At 34.8% G+C, this 15,012-nt stretch overlaps 1 protein-coding gene across 5 annotated transcripts in view; it reads left to right on the forward strand.

Annotated features, from left to right (window-relative positions):
- Nucleotides 1–15,012, forward strand: part of DCC (DCC netrin 1 receptor) — a 1,205,330-nt gene that overhangs the window by 1,021,111 nt on the left and 169,207 nt on the right. The window lies entirely within an intron of this gene.

The following is a 15,012-nucleotide window of genomic DNA, read 5'->3' on the forward strand; positions in this document are numbered from 1 at the left end:
TGAGTTTCTGGCACTATATTCACCATAGTACAAAATTCAAAGTAACTTGCAGATTTCAAAAATCACAACCTTCATCATCCATTTCCACTTAATGAAAATAAAAATAAATGGGGATGGTGACTTAGGGGAGAATATTTTTATATTTGTTCCAATTGACTCCTACCTTCTCTTTTTCATACATGTTTAAATCAAGTCATAAGATCTCTATTTTCTAGATGTCTTATTTACTCCCTGGTTTTCCACACACATTATTTCATAAACTTGATATTTGTAAACACTAGACATCATCATTGAACTTGTAAAGATGTCCTAACCATCCCACAAAAATACATGAGCACATGCGCACATAAACATATACACATATATCATATAGAAAGCAAAATGGCTTTCTGTAGATCCAAAGCACAGTGTTTTTCACATTGATGGGAATTTTGTCCTATGTTAAATATTCAGCAAACTCTCTGAATTTTATCTTTAAGGATTTGAAAAAAGCAACAAACTTCTCATTTTCTGCATGAGCATAAAAACTTAAACCCATGGATGGGAGCCCAGTTAGTCCATTATCAAATCTAATGATTTTGAAGATATCTGTTCAAAAATTCTTATAGCTGTTGGGTAAAGGAATAGATCAGGAATGTGTGAGTGTTTAGTACTGAGCAGTTAAAACATCCATTAATCACAAGTTAACCCTACAATTTCTAGTCATAAGCAAAAATGCAGCACACCAGAAATGATCCTTCTTATTGAAATTATTCATTTGAGAATCAGTCAACCACATACTTCTCTGACATCAAAAAGGCTGAGAGAACAGTGGGTGATTGCTCAGGAAATTTATGAGACCAACATGAATATCTTTCACATTCTACAAAAGAAATGCAACAAATCCTTTGCTGACACAGCTCTACTCATTACAGATTTTATATTCCCATTTACAGAGGAAGAGCTTCTTTGAAGCAGGTGGTTTGTGTTATCACAGGAAGGTTCTTGCAGGAGATTTACTTAGAAGAAAAACTTCAAGTAGATATGCTTTGAATCCTTATTCTGCCAGCTATAAGCTGTCTTCCCTTGAGAAAGATACTTAATTTTTTTTTTTTTTTTTTTTTTGAGATGGGGTTTCACTCTTGTCACCCAGGCTGGAGTATACTGGTGTGATCTTGGCTCACTGCAACCTCTGCCTCCCGGGTTCAAGTGATTCTCCTGCCTCAGCCTCCTGGGTAGCTGAGATTACAGGTGCTTGCCACCATGCCCAACTAGGTTTTGTAGTTTCAGTAGAGATGGGGTTTCACCAGGTTGGCTAGGCTGGTCTAGAACTATAGACTTCAGGTGATCTCCTTCCTCGGACTCCCAAAGTGCTGGGATTACAGGTGTGATTCACTGTGCCTGTCCCGTAATATTTTAATATCAATTTTTTTGCCTTTAAATTTTATCATTTAGCTGGTCATTTTTTCATTCAATGAATAAATCATTTTTAAATTCTTAGAATATGCCAGAAAGAATGGTAGGCACTAAGAATATTTTAAAAATTAAATAAAGAAGTGGCCCATGCCTTCATTGTGAATAAGGACACTCTTTTCTTTGTGGTGGGATGTTCATTAAAGAAGATAGCATGTATGAACAATAGGTTCTGAAATATCCTGGAAATTATCTCCTCTTCTGGAAGAAGTTTTCCATGGATTATCTTTTTTTATTTCCTTTAGAAGCAATTACTATAATAATGGACATACCTACCTGAGTTTTAACAAGACATTTAACCACCCAGCTAAAAGTGAGTTTCATGGCCTTCCTTATGGATGTGTATGGCTGTACGACTTAGTTCTGGCCAGTGCAAATGAGCAAAGGTGACAATGCCATCCTCAGGCCTTGCCCACTCACAGAAGGCAAGAGAACAGTGAGCACTCAGGGTGGTCCTTTCCTCTTACTGTAAGCTGGGAGATGACAGGGACTTAGACCCAGAGATGGAAGCCACAGGGGATAACAATATTGCATGACCAACACTGGGATGCTCATTTCTATTTTATTGAAGCTGCTGCATTTTGGCGTTTCTTTATTATCACAGCTTTGTCTGTATTCTAACTAATAAAATGTGCTTTTGACAAACACAGTTTATGCCATGTTTATTGTATTGTACACAAGAATAAACAAGTATATGAGGATTCATCATTGAAAAATGTTTTAACTCATTTTTGAAATGATGACGATAGTGTTCAGACATATTTCTCTAATTATGCTTCCTCACTTTATTATTTTTACTTTGAGCCACATTATCTTATAATAATTATAATGCAAGATGAACAGTTTATGCTTCAAAGAAAAATATAGGATTTATAGCCTTATTTCAAGTAATGTTCAATAAAATAAAATTATTGAAAAACAACAAAACAATTAGAGCAGTCTCCTTAGGATTTGAGTTCTTTAACTATATTTTTATAATATTTTTGAAATTTCTGTAGTCTTAAGAGCACCCGGGAAGTTTTGATATATAACAAGTGGTATATAGATAAGTCCTAAATATATATCCTTTTTCCAGTTTTAATTATGATATAATTCACATGACATAAAATTTATCATCTTAATCATTTTAAGGTATACAATTCAGTGTTATTAAACACACTCATAGTGTGCAGTCATCACAATTGAACATCTCTAGAACGCTTTTCATCTTGTGAAACTGAAATTCTATACCTATTAAATAACAAGTCCCCATTCTCCTCTCTCTCTCTCTCCCTGGCAGCCACCACACTACTTTCCATCTCTGTGATTTTGACTACTTTGTATTTCCCATATGAGTGAAATCATATAGTATTTACCTTTTTGTGATGGACTTATTTCACTTAGCATAAAGTCCCGAAGACTAATCTGTGTTAAAACATACACCAATGCTATCAGAATTTCCTTCCTTTTAAAGGCTGAATAACACTTCACTGTATGTTGTATTTTATACCTGCTTTTAAGTTTCGAGAGTATTTACTTGGAAATGGAATTGTTAGATCATATGGCAATTCTATTTTTAATTGCTTGAGGCTCTACCATACTGTTTTTCATAGCAGTTACACTGTTTTACATTCCCACAAGCAGTGCACAAGGGTTCCTATTTCTCTACAACACTGCCAGCACTTGTTTTCTGGTTTTAGTATTCTGCTTTTCAATAGTAGCCATCCTAATGAATATGAGGTGATATCTCATTATAGTTTTGATTTTCATTTTCCTAATAACTAGTGATGTTGAACTCTTTTCTTGTACTTTTTGGCCATTGTATATCCTCTTTGGAGAAGTGTCGATTCAAGTCCTTTGTCTGCTTTTAAATTACACTCTTTGTTTGTTTTTGGTGTTGAGTTTAGGATTTCATTATATATTGTGGATATTAATCTTTTATCAGCTGTTTAATTTATAAACACTTTATAGTATAAGTTATCTTTTTACTCTGTTGATATTTTCTTTTGACGTACAATTCTTTCAAATTGTATGATGTCATAGGCAAATTGCCTATTTTTTTTTGTTACCTGTTCTGTTGGTGTCATATTCAAGAGAACATTCCCAAATCTAGCCTCATGAATTTTTGCCCAATTTTCTTCTAATAGTTTTATAGTTTTTATGTCTAACATTTAAATCTTTTTCCATTTTGAATTCATTTTTGTAATGATATTATAAAGGGTCCAACTTCAATCATTTGCATGTGAACATCCAATTTTTCCAGCACCATTTGTTGAAAAGACTGTCCTTTCTCCATTAAATAGTCTTGAAATCTTGTAAACATTATTTGACTATATATTGCAAGGATTTATTTCTGGGCTCCCTATTCTGTTCTGTTGACTAATATGTCTGTCTGTATGCTAGTTTCACACTATTTTGATTATTGTAGCCTTATAGCAAGTTTTGAAATCAAAAGTATGTGTCTTCCACTTTTGTTCTCCTTTTTCAATAGTTTTTGGCTATTTGGACTTCTTTAAGATTCCATATGAATTTTAGGATGAGTTTTTTTTTTTTTGTTTCTACCAAAAAAAAAATACTAGAATTTTTAATAGAGATTACATCGAATCTGTAGAATGCATTAGGTTGTACTGACTTCTTAACATTGTTATAATTCTAGTACATGAACATGGGCTGCTTTTCTATTTATTCAATGCCTTTAATTTATTTATTAAAGGGTTAATAGTTTTTATTATACAAGTCTTTTATCACCTTGGCTAAATTAATTTTGAAGGATTTCATTTTTGGTACTATTGTAAATTAAATAATTTTTGTAATTTATCTTTCAGATTGTTCATTCTTATATGGAAATTCAACTGATTTTTTTTTGGTGTTGACTTTATATCTTACTGCTTTGCTAAATTCATATATTTGCTCTAAAAGGTGTTTTGGTTTTTGTTTGTGTTTCTGTGGAATCCTTACACTTCATTTTAGCTAAAGTCTGAAAGTGGTATTTAAAAAATCTTGGGGTTTTATATGCACAAGACTGTATCATCTGCAAAAAAATAACACTTTACTTATTTTTTTCCCAATTTGGAATTCTTTTTTTCCTTTTTTTTTTTTTTTTTTGCCTTATTGCTTTAACTAAAACTTTCAATACTATGTAGAATAGAAGTGTTGAAAGTGGACACCCTTGCCTTTTTCTTGATATTAGAGGAAAAGTCTCACCATTGGACATTGTATGACTTTTATTATGTTGAGATAATATCTTTGATTCCTAGTTTGTTGAGTGTTTCTACTGGAAGGGTGTTGAATTTTGTTGAATGCTTTTTCCGCATCAACTGATGATGTGTGGTTTTCTTCATGCTATTAGTCTGGTGGATTACGTTGATTAATTTTTATATGTCAAATTATTCTTGCTTTCCAGGAATAAATCTCATTTGATCTTAATATAATCTTTTTAATATGCTGTAGAATTTGGTGTGCTGGTATTTTATTGTGGATTTTGTCATAAATATTTATAGGAGATATTGGTGCGTAGCTCTCTCTTTTTTATAGTATGTATGTCTGAATTTGATAATAGGTAATGCTGGCTTCATAGATTAGGTTAGGAAGTGTTCCCTCTTCTTCAGGTTTTTGAAAAAATGTAAGAAGAACTGGTATTAATTTTTTAAACATTTGGTAGAATTCACCTATAAAACCATGAGGTTCTGGACTTTTACTTGTTGGGGAATTTTTGATTAGTGATTAAATCTCCTAAGTAGCTGTGGTTCTATTCAGATTTTCTATTTGTTGGTGACTTAGTCTTGGTTAGTAGTGTATTTGTAGGAATGTGTCTATTTCATCTGTATTATCCAATTTGTTGGTGTACACTTGTTCTTAATATTCCCTTGTAATTCTTTTTATTTCTTTAAATCAGTAATGGTGTCCCCATTTTAATGTCTCACTTCAGTAATTTGAGTCTTCTATTTTTCTTAGTTCATCAAGCCAAAGTTTTGCCAATTTTATTTATCTTTTCAAAGGACTAGCTTTGGAGTTTCTTGACATTCTCTATTTTCCTTTTCTCTATTTATCTCTGCTTTAGTCTTTATTATTTTCTTCCTTCTAGCTTTGGGTTTAGTGTATTCTTTAATGTAAGCATTTACAGCTGTAAACTGTACCCCAGCAATACTTTTTGCTGCAACTCATGTGTTTTGGTATACTGTGTTTTTATTTTCACTTGTCTCCATGTATTTTCCAATTTTTCTTTTTGTTTAAGAGTGTATGTGTTATTTAATTTCCATAAATTTGTGATTTTCCCGTTTTACTTCTGTTACTGATTTATAACTGTATCCCACTGTGGTCACAGAAGAACTTTATATGATCTTTATCTTTTAATAACTATTGAAACTTACTTAATAAGATATGGCCTGTCTTGGAAAATGGGAAGACTGTGTATGTTGTTGTTGTTAGATAGTGTTCTGCATATGTCTGTTAAATCTAGTTGGTTTATTGTGTTAAGTCCTCTACTTTCTTACTTATCTTATGATTCATGCTTAAACAACAAAGCAAAACTTACAGAAACAAGTGATGTTGCCCCATATGAGATGTTTTCTTAGACTCCTAAACACTTTTCTCAGTGATATTCCTGTTAACAGTGGTTTTTGTTTTTTTGGGGAAATTCTTGTTGGCAAAGTCTTTTAGAAGTTATAGTATATCCTTTTGAATTTCTTTATTGATAGAAATATTTTATTAGTGGACATGGTTTAATACAACCAACAGTGATTAAAGGCCAAATCTTATAAATAAGATGAGCAACAAGTTATAAAGTAACATTTCATGTTTTTTTTTAAGAAAAGTCTAAAAATGACAAGATCGTCTGTCTATTTGCAGCTTATTTTAAACTTTGTTTCTCCTTTAAATCATATTCTCAAAATAGCTGGGAGTCAACAACAGAGACATCTCTTGCCTAAAGTTATTCTAGGGCTAGTTTGTCTTGTCAGAAGTATAATTCCAGTCCTCAGTTTTCAAAGAAGTGGGACTGGTGAGTGACAGAAAAATATTATGACTAGTCAAAAGCATGATTATGTTTCCTCTTGTAATCTGCAAAGGGTCAGATGAACAGTTATTCTCAATGTTACTGCATAGACATGGAATTGGGTGAAGAAAAAAATGTTTTTGATCAGCTACCCAGTGTGATGGTTTTTGCAGATTTTTAAAAGACAGAATAGTCATCAGAGATAAATTAGGGCCCTAAAATAAAAAGAATATGAATAAAATTTTAATTAAATCTATGATGAATTGTCATAAGAAGTGGAATTCAATGCAGATCATAATAATAAAGCAAATACCTTCTACTTAATGTTAACCCAGTACCTAGCAGTTTTAAAATATTATCTCAGCAATATTTCATAATTATAATATTCAGAATTGATAAGGTTTAAACAAATTTACAAGAAAAGAAGCCCATTAAAAAGTGGACAAAGAATATGAACAGACACTTTTCAAAGAAGACATATGTGTGGCCAACAGGCATATGAAACAACACTAAGCATGACTAATCATTAGAGATATGCAAATCAAAACCACGGTGAGATACTATCTCACATCAGTTAGAATGGCCGTTATTAAGAAATCAAAAAATAACAAATGTTAGTGAGGTTGTGGAGAGAAATAAATGGTTATGCCCTGTTGGTGGAAGTGTAAATTAGTTCAATCATTGTGGAAAGCAGTGTGACAGTTCCTTTAAGGACTTAAAACAGAATTACCATTTAATCTAGCAACTGTATTACTAGATATATACAGAAAGAAATATACCATAAAAACACATGCATGTGTATGTTTGTTGCTATAATTACTATTCAAATAAGCAAAGACATAGAATCAATCTAAATGCCCATCAGTAGTAGATTGGATAAAGAAAATGTGGTACATATACATCATGGAATTACATGCAGCCATAAAAAAGAATGATATCATGGCCTTTGCAGCATGGATGGAGCAGGAAGCCATTATCCCAGGCAACTAACAGGAATAGAAAACGAAATATTACATACATGAACACAAAGAGGGCAACAGCAGATACTGAGGCCTACTTGAGGGCAGAGGATAGGAGGAGGGAGAGGATTAGAAAAAATACCCATTGAGTACTATGCTTATTATCTGGGTGACAAATAATCTGTACACTAAACCCCCATGAATGCTGTTTACCTATATAAAAAAATTGAACATATACCCATTTATATATATATATCATATATATACACATTATATATATATACACATATATCAATAATATATATGTTAAATAAAAGTAATATAATTTACATTTGCAAATTAAATAAGATAAGCATATATAAAACCTAGAGAAATTAGAAAATTGTTCAAGAATTTATACCTTTTAAGTAGTTGAAAATTCACATCTAATGCAGGTGTGTCTAATCCCAGTTCCCATGGCCTTCCCACTCTCTTGTGTCTCTTTAGGGAGAAATCTGTCCTGGAATAATTCTGTACTTCTAAGCCTGATCCTCAGAGCTCTGTTATTCCCAATGAAAGTCAGGAACCATGTGATTTCATTAAAGTCATAACCCTTTCTAGGTTTGTAGCGCCTTTTAAGTTTGCACCTCTATATTTTCAATCTGGCTTCTTATTTTCTTCCCACTACTCACTAAACAAAAGGCTAAAAGAAGCTGAACCCAACCACATGTTTGCCTTTCCACAACTGAGTATTTTGGTATTCATCATTTCCCTTAGTTTGCATTCTTTTATCAGAATTTTCCAAACATGCAGCAGTATTAAAAACTAGGTCAATTTAAAGCAATCATGCACAAAAGTATTTATTAAAATACAAATATATACCAGTAATGTTATAATTGAATATATTTTTCTGGGACTCATAAGTCTTTTGTGCATTTGATTTCTCTGGATCCTTCATGTTGATAGTAATATTTACTATGAATTTTACTATGAATAGATCTACTAAATATTGCTGCTGATGCTGACATTTGGTAGCTTCCGGACTCAGTTTATGTAAGTCCATTTAATTTTGTCTGGTTTTTTTTCCCTCTCTCTTTCCACTATCCAAAAATAATCCAAGTGAACAACTAAAATGCTAATAGATTTTCATGAGAACTTTGGCCAGAAGCTATATTTATTTGTAATCAAATGTCATAATGCTATAATGCGTATGCCATTCATTATTGTAGTTATTATTTATACCAGTTCTTTATTTTTACATAATTATTCTAACTTCATTTCATCATGTTTTATTAGGTTAAAAATATGTTTAGTTTTACAATCATCTTAGAATTATTAATGTAATGTCCCTTTTTGTTATTTACAATTTTTCCACCTAGTCATGTTTTCATTAGTTGAGTATATACTCAAATGCACAACAAATCCAGCATTTCGAGTACAGAAATGAAACCATGGGTATTTGAAAATTTCATCAAGTGAGGCAATCTTATTGCAGTTGCCATGAGGATAGAAATTAATTAGGTCATATGGAAGGAATTCAATGAGATAAGGCAAATGCTTTATTTTTGTTATCTTCAAGTGTGATAGATGTATGCTAACTATTAAATTTCCTCCCATGCTATAAAGTCATAGTACGTATATGTACTAACTTACTTTACATTTGAATAGAAAAACAGAGAAATAGTAGCAGGAATACTTTGCACTGAATCTGCTTCATCTGCCTTTGGCATTGTCCACAGGCTATAGCAACTACAGCAATGCCGTGGAAAACAAAGGTAAATAGAGCTTTTATATACGTGTGCTATCCAACATGGAAGCTGCTATCCATATATGACTATTTAAATTGGAATGAATTAAGTAAAATGAAATAAAAACTAGATCCACATTTCTGCTACTCACATTGTAAGTACTCAACAGCCACATGTGGCCATTGACTACGACATTGGACAGCAAAGTTATAGAAAACTTCCATCATCAGAGAAAGCACCATGGGGCAATGCTATTTTATAGTATTTAGTAGATTGCCTTAATTGGGATTTAGTCTCTGACTAATGAAGAAAGCAAAAGCAACAGTACACAAATAAGTGATGACCATGATTTTAAATAAATACACAAAAATATGCATGAAGCTATATATTATTTGTGTGAGCATCATCTAACTACATGCTGAGTGATTAGGTTAGCATTTCAATAACTAAAGATGTCACCCAGTGAAGACAAGAGCCTGAGCAGGCTAGTTGAGTGCGCACGCGTGCGCGCGCACACACACACACACACACACACACACACACACACAAAGTCTCAGACACTTGTTGAATGAAAAGGCAAAATGAAAGTATGAAAGGTAGTCACCATGATATAAGTTAACATACTATGGTGTTAGGAGAAAATTAAATTGTATTTACAGATGCTGGTAAACTTTGTTACTAAAAAGTTACAAATTCAATCTGTGCTCTCCTTAAAGTGAGGTATGGTGAAGCTTCCAAATAATTTCCTTCTCATGTCATTATTTCTAGTTTTCCATTTCAAAGAGAGTGTGAACCATTTGGGCCCATTTGCTATCTTACTCATTGTTTATCCTGCAGTGACCCATGGAGGCATTGGAAAGTAGGGCAGACCTGGATTTGAATCTGAACACTGCTACTTAATGAGCTCTTCGGTTTTGTCATCTCCTGAATGGGGACAATCACCGTGCCTACCTTTTAGCATTCCTGTGAAGATACGTCCATAAAGCACTTCAGGGTTGACATCTGGTGCAGCAAGTGCTCGTACACAAGGACTCAGATTTCGATACTAACATTTGATCTTCCTCCTAGTCTCTGTATTTCTATCTTTATCTTTCTTTCTGTTCATGTCTTTTGCTTTTATGCTCTGCTGTGTCTTTGATCCCTTGCCCTCACTCAGAAACCCGATGGAATGAATAAGGAGATTAAGAAAGAGAAGGCTACCAGAAAGCAAAGTAAAAGGAGAAAGGAAATGGGAAGAGAGGAAGGAATTGCAAACATCTGTAAAAGGATATGCCTCCTCTTTTTGTTCCAGACTAAAGCTCATTTTGTTTTATTCTCTTTATGCTAAAGAGTCAGTTTGACTGAATTTTTAACTAAAATAATGATTTGTTTGCTTGAATTAACAAAATGAACAACGTTTATATTTCTTAATAATTGAGTCCTTACATGGTCATGCAATATTACCACATTATAAATAATTCTTCTTTTGTTTTGAGGAATGTGAACAAAAAGAGGAAAACCTGTGTATCTGGTTATAAGGTCTCTGGTTAATTTTCTGATGTAAAGCTTTGCTGAAAAATCATTTCACTAAGTGCTCCGTTTGTGAGCTGCTTGTAGTACTTTGTAATCTAAGCATTTATTCAGTCATTTCTCTGACTCTGAGGGCTCTCTGCCAAAGCACAACTTACCAACTGAAGCAGGTAAGGAATATTTATTTTGCTCTAATTGGTGACCAAAGACTGCTCTGTATAATGTCTCAGAGAAAAACTCAGACATTCTAGTCTTGACACTATGGAGGAGAAAACCTTAACACAGAAAGGCACTCAGGTCTTACCTGTATCTTCCTTGACTGAGGTGATTGCAACTTGACCTCAGTCTCTGCATTTCTAAAATAGGGATGATCATTCCTGCCCTATCTGCTTTCTAACATTGTTGAGATAATTGATAAAAAATATTTTAAAAATCAAGGAGATATGGTGGCATGTGCCTGTAATCCCAGCACTCGGAGAGGCTGAGGTGGGTGGATTTCTTGAGGTTAGGAGTTTGGGAACAATCTGGGCAACACAGTGAAACCCCATCTCTGTTAAAAATTAGCCAGGCATGGTAGTGGGTGCCTGTAATTCCAGCTACTTGGCAGCCTGAGGCAGGAAAATGGCTTGAACCCAGGAGGCAGAGGTTGAAGTGAGCCAAGATCTCACTCTACCCTGGGTGAGGGAGCAAGACCCTGTCTCAAAACTAAATAAATAATAAAACAATGAGAAACAGGGACACAGGGAGGGGAACATCACACACCAGGGCCTATTGTGGGGTGGGAGGGGTAGAGGAGGAATAGCAGGGGGAGGGGGGATTAGGGAAGGATAACATTAGGAGAAATACCTAAGGTAGGTGACGGGAGGATGGATGCAGCAAACCACCGTGATGTATGTGTATCTATGTAACGATCCTGAACGATCTGCACATGTACCCCAGAACTTAGAGTAAAATTTAAAAAAATTAAAACAACAACAACAAATCGAATCACAGTACACATGAGTTTGCATTTTCTAAATGTGATAGAAGATATCACATAAATTTGGGAGTACTCACCAAGGTGGAGCCAACAATTCTAAGCAGCCTATCCCAGTCTAACTCTAAAGAACCCTAGGACATCTAGTTAACTTAGTGGTAACAATAGGGAAGCAACTGTTTGGAAGAAAGAGGCCACCATACCACAGGTTGTTTAGATGCAATTTTTACACCATGACTGGAGCCCAAGACAGTCGTTTTTAGCTATGCTGCCCTTTCCTCCCTGTGTCAAATATGACACCAGAAATTTCTTCTCTCCCCTCTTGACTTCCTCATGCTAGCAATAATTTTATCTCATTATCAAATTCAAAATTTAAGAGTTCTTCTTGATTTTTTCCTTTCTTCATTGTCCCTCCAAATATCTACAAATTATGTTACTCACACCCATTGTGTGCTCTTAATTTATATGACACCACCTCAGTTCAGGCCCCTGTGGTCTTTGCCCCGACAACTGCGGCAGCTTCTATAGCGTTCCTACTTTAAACATCTTTTCTACTTTCCCTGGACTGCCTAGTTCTGAGGGATACCTTTGAAAGTACAGTTGGAAACTTGTTGAAAATGTTCTTCATCTCATATCTCTTAGTTTATAAAAGGTAGATAACACAGAGGATGCAAGGCTGAGTTTTATGAATTAGACATGATACCATTGTCTTAGTCTATTTTGTGATGTTGTAACGGAATATTTGAGACTGGATAATTCACAAAGAAAAGGAATTTATTTTTCACAATTCTGGAGGCTGAGAAGTCCAAGGACAAGGACTTCTCGTCCTCTGTTGCATCTGGCGAGGGACTTCTTGCTACTTTATCCCATGGTGGAAGGCAGAAGGACAACAGAAGATGCACATGGGAGGGCGAGAGAGAAGAATAAGGCCAAACTCATCCTTTTCAACTGGAACCCACTCCTGCAATAACTAACCCACTTTTATAATAACAGCATTAATCCATTCATGAGGCCAGAGCCATTGTGATCTAATCACCTCTTAAATGTCCCACCTCACAACACTCTTGCACTGGGGATTTAGTTACCAACTCAAAAACCTTGAGGGGCACATTCAAACAAACTATAGCAATCACCTACCTATAAAAGGGGGATACACATTCATCCATTCAATAAGTATGGAGTCCTTACTGTATGTCAGACTGAATTATGGTGAGAATTAAATGAAGTAATAGATGAGAGGTAGTAAAGAGACCTAATTAGTTAACCAACAAATGTTACTGTTAGGAAAAAGAGAATGAGGAGGAGTTGCTGTGGTTATTATCTTCAAGTTTGATTCTAATGTGCATGATACTACATCTATAGTAAACTGTGCTCTTGCATTTGCTTCTTGCACTCATTTCCCTCAGCCATTGTTCATTAAAATATTCAGCCAAACTGCCACCTTCACAAAGACAGTGCTGCCTGGTTCCAGAAGGCTTTGCTCTGATTTCTTTCTCTCTCTCTCTCTCTCTCTCTCTCTCTCTCTCTCTCTCTCTCTCTCTCTCTCTCTCTCTCTCCCTCCCTTTCTCTTTCTCTCTTCCTCTCTTCATCTCTCTCTCTTTCTTTCTTCTCCTCCTTCTCCTCTCTTCTTCTTTCTTCTGACAGAGTCTGGCTCTGTAGCCCAGGCTAGAGTGCAGTGCCATGATCTCAGCTCACTGCACCCTCTGCCTCCTGGGTTCAAGTGATTCTTGTGCCTCAGCCTTCCCAGTAGCTGGGATTACAGGCATGCTCCTCTACACCTACCTAATTCTTCTATTTTTATTAAACACAGATTTTGCCTTTTGGTCAGGCTGGTCTCAAACTCCTGGCCTAAGGTTATCCACCCACCTCAGCCTCCCAAAGTGCTGGGATTACAGGTATGAGCCACCATGCCTGACCCAGGTTTTCTTTTAAACCTCCAACACAGTTTTTTTTCATTAAAAGGTTCATCAGGGAAAATAAAGTTTTTTGTTTTTGTTTTTCGATCTTTATGTACTCTAGAGAGTTTATAAAATGCATAATATGTCTTACAGAAGTTGTCAAAAGGCAATTGATGAGTGTCCATTTGAATGAACAAATGGAAGGATGAAGAAGATTGAATGTGAATATGCAAATGAGATAGGAAAATATTGTACAATATCTTTGGATTCATTTTTTATGCACCTACTGGTATCAGTATGTGCAGTTTAAGATAGGAAAACTGAGTTCTATAATCAAATTATTTAGGGACCTGCTTTTCAACCTTCAATAAATAATTGAGCCTTTCTGTATCTCATACATTTAGCAATTCAACAAATTTTTATTAAGCACTTTCTATCTGCCCAGCACTGAAACGTTGCTTACTAAGTATGTTTTTACCTAATTTTCTTCCTGGTAGTACACATTAGTAGAATAATGAAAATGTACCCTGATTTTTCTTCCTTCGATTCAAATACTTTCTCACACCGAGTAGGTGAGTGGCTGGTATCTGCAACTCTGATAAGTGAGAAAATCATATTATAAACTGACCATTCTTTGGACTGTATTTCTAGAAAAGTAAAATCTTTATGAGGATGCCAGATAGATTAGCTATTAATTACATTTATAAAGGAGTATATGTAATGAAGTAGAATTGAATGTATTATGCAAATTGCATCTTTCTCAAATATGTGTTGCTCATCCTTTTAAGAGATCAATGCAATCATCCATATTTTCTCTCCACCCATTACATTTAATTAAACAGTTTGGGTCCAGTGGGGTCAAAGGTGTCCAGTAACATTTACCATCTGACAGCAAGCCCACGGCCTATATTCTGTGAATGAGGAAGCCCTGACTCATTGCAATGAGCAGGTATCTGTATTAGGAAAACAGCAACCACTCTAATTTTCCCTAATTGACTTGTTGGCAGTGCTAACAGAGAGGGCAAAAGATACAGGGACATGCAGAGTGGGCCCTGACAAGAACTTGGCATGGATGAGGCCACTGAGTGAAGTATATAATCTGTAATGAATAAAGGACTCTGGGATGTCAATCTGGCACATGCCGCTGTCATTTAATTCACACAAAATATTAATTAAAAATAACGATGTTCTTCCTAGCTTCTGTTGCCAAGTACAGCATCTTGGTCTAGCCCTGAAGAGCTGTCTGCAGGTTTCTTGATTCATTCCCTCAGCCCCAGAAAAAGACATTCATCTCTTATATTCAGGGACACCTCAAGAAAAGCTTTTAGAATAATGGGTCTCTCACCTACCAAGTCTCAGGGGAAGGAGAATCCACGTTTTTCCTGATTACCCATTTCTTATCTTTTTCAATCTCTGTAATCAATAAATGTGCATTTATTCTCGCCTTTTCTGGACACAATGAATATACTGGTCAAGAGCCATCTATTTTGGATGCTCAACGAGTTATTAAGTATTTCTT

This window comes from Callithrix jacchus, chromosome 13 (genome assembly GCF_049354715.1).
Source record: "Callithrix jacchus isolate 240 chromosome 13, calJac240_pri, whole genome shotgun sequence".
In the NCBI taxonomy this organism is placed as follows: Eukaryota; Metazoa; Chordata; class Mammalia; order Primates; family Cebidae; genus Callithrix; species Callithrix jacchus.